The sequence below is a fragment of the Protobothrops mucrosquamatus genome, unplaced genomic scaffold (assembly GCF_001527695.2).
Source record: "Protobothrops mucrosquamatus isolate PMUCROS unplaced genomic scaffold, P.Mucros_1.0 scaffold3, whole genome shotgun sequence".
In the NCBI taxonomy this organism is placed as follows: domain Eukaryota; kingdom Metazoa; phylum Chordata; class Lepidosauria; order Squamata; family Viperidae; genus Protobothrops; species Protobothrops mucrosquamatus.
The window spans coordinates 3,142,113-3,145,042 of record NW_015386390.1 but is presented as its reverse complement, the minus strand read 5'-3'; positions in this window follow the sequence as shown (position 1 = coordinate 3,145,042).

Here is a 2,930-nt window from a genome sequence, read left to right as displayed (position 1 = left end):
CTGACCTAGGGTGAATTTTAAATAGGGATAATTTTTAATGATTTTTAATAAGAGACACAGCTACAAATATTTGGTTTTAATTGGCTTTTATTGGGGAAATGTGCTATGTTGTTTTAATATGCTGTGAGCCGCCCTGAGTCCCGTGGGGAGAAGGGCGGCATATAAGTCAATGTATTAAATTAAATTAAATTAAATTAGTCTCTATTGTCAATGCAGACAGTCCTTGATTTACAACGGTTCATTTAGTGATGCTTCGAAGTTACAACACTGAAAAAAGTGACTTCTGACTATTTTTCATGCTTATGACCATTGTAGCACCCCATGGTCACATGATCAAAATTCAGATGCTTGGCAACTGGTTTATATTTATGACGGTTGCAGTGTCCTGGGGTCATGTGATCCCCTTTTGCCACCTTCTGACAAGCAAAGTCAATGGAGAAGCCAAATTCACTTAACAACTGGGTTACTAACTTAACAAGTGCAGTGATTCACTTAACGACTATGGCAAGAAAGATTGTAAAAAGGAGCAAAATTCACTTAACAAATGTCTCACTTAACAACAGAAATTTTGGGCTCAATTGTGGTCATAAGTCAGGGATTACCCTTATTTCGTTTGTCCATTTTTGCATCAGTGTGTTGTTGTTTTTTTAAAAAAAATCAAACAGAAAAATGTGTAAGAATATTTTTTTCTAAACCTGGTATTTAATATCAGTTTCATTAATATATTTAGTGCACTTTCCATCATTACAGGTATTTTTCGTAAGTTTTAATTTCTTTGGGGAATTCTATTACAACATTTAAGTAAGATGAACAGGAAGATGTAGTCTATAGTGTCTATATTTCTATTAGCTATCATGAATAAGACAAATGCTACCAAGTACATACAAAAATATTTCATAAGGCCAGTTCTCCAGCAGGCCAGCAAATTACTATGGATTCACTATTGATTCCACTAAGAGTAAGTATTAAAACAACTCCTGATGACTAGTCATGAAAAGCTCACTGATAGTTTAGCCCCCAGGAGTTTTTCTCTCTTACAACATCAATGTTGCTTGCTCAGTTGATACTTGTCTTTAAGTGAAGCCATCAATATTGTGTGTAGACTTGTCGACAGTCAATGGGTCTCTGGGACATAACTTTAATTTCAAATGATTATCCATTAAGTCCCTCTTATTGTATCATACAAACCCACCGTTTTCTCATAGACACAAAGCTAGATAATTCATATATTATACTCTGAGGGAAAAAAATGCCACAAGTAAAACTTACAGGATATATGAGTTGCTTCCAAAGAAATAATTATTGTAAATCCCAGCTTTCCTCTTGTAATATGTTGCCTTTTTTCATCCGGTGGCTTATATTGTCTGATGCTTCAATCTGTGCTATTTATCACCCTTTAACATATTTTCCATAAGATTACCACTTTGCCCTGCATTTATTCCTTGCATCTTGTCTGTTTAGAACCTGAATAACTAACTATCCATCATTTTTGGTTACATTTGCTTATCTGTGCATGCTTTATTTTTTAAAAAAATCTTCACACCAAACTGCTCAGCTCTGTACTTCTTAAAGTCACTTTAAACACCCTGATCTTCAAAAATGTGTTTTGATATGAGTACTGTGCTGAAGCTTAAAAAATAGCATTATCTAGTTTTCCTGAAAATAATAGAAAATTTGCTTCAATCTATCAGCTAGAAACTATATAGAATTCTAAATGAAGTGGATGACAATATGCAGAATTATTTCCGATTGACGCAGCAACTATTAAAATCCTATCATGTGACCTGCAAGTTAACTATGTAATACTGCATCTTTAATTCAGTTCTGAAAATCAGAGATTTATTTTTCCCTCTAGCTCTTTTGGGGGTTCATTTTAATTTAGTTTATTTTATGATCCACAAGAGGCTTATTTTCATGCCTAAGGGAGATAACTTATGACGGTAAACATAACCTCTTGAAAAGGTAGCAAGTAGTAAGCCTGTTGACGGAAATAAACACAAAACTGCATCCTTTTACCTGGATAGTATTTCTGACAAGAAAAGAAATAAGCCTAGAGGAGCATTCTAGATTTTTAAACATTGGGTGGAAAAACAGAAATAAGCAACATCTGCTTGACAATGCACATATTTTAGAACCAAATTGTCCTGGAAGAAGACTTTCTCCTGATTTGTTTTAAATCAATCTTCATTATGTGAACAGTTAATTAAAAAATTGCACCGCTGAATCATATCAAATTTCTTCTGGCCCAAAATGCTTTAAAGCAAGATGGAGAACGTTAATTTCTTTTGGGCCTCTCCGTGGTTCTAGAATCACCTCCGTTTGGGCCATGATGCCTAAAGCTCCTGAGAAATGATGTTCACAACATCACGAGGGCCATAGACTTCCCATTTTGTGGGAAATGATCCCAGCAAACCTGGCCTAATTTTGCCCATCCCAGAGAAAGTGCTGAATTTGACTGCAAGCGGTGTTTGTGTAAACATTTTTTAAAAAATTTTTTTTTCAGTCTGAGAAAAAGTCTCAGGAATGCATGCTTTTTTCTCAGGGAACTTCTCTGTGTGCTTTGGGCTGTTCTCTGTGTGGTATTTTTTTTGTGTGTAGCTTTTTTGATGTAGATTGGGGAGATGATAGTTAGCTATTAAGTCGTTGGCCGTTGTTTCCTTGTGCTGCCAAGCCCTGCCTTGATAAGCTGGGGGTAAATCAGCACTCCTGTTGATTGACAAGGGCCCTGTTTTTCTGGCTGTTTTTGTGCCTGCTCATCCAACAAACAAAATGGCTCAGACACAGTTTTTATATTTTGTATGGGGGGAGGGCAAATAGATATACATTGCATTAAAACATGCTTGAGGGATGAGCTTTTGCTGGTGCCCAATTACTTCAATTTTCTAGTGCCAGCCCTAAGTTGAGCAGAGCTTTCATTTCTCAAAAAGTTC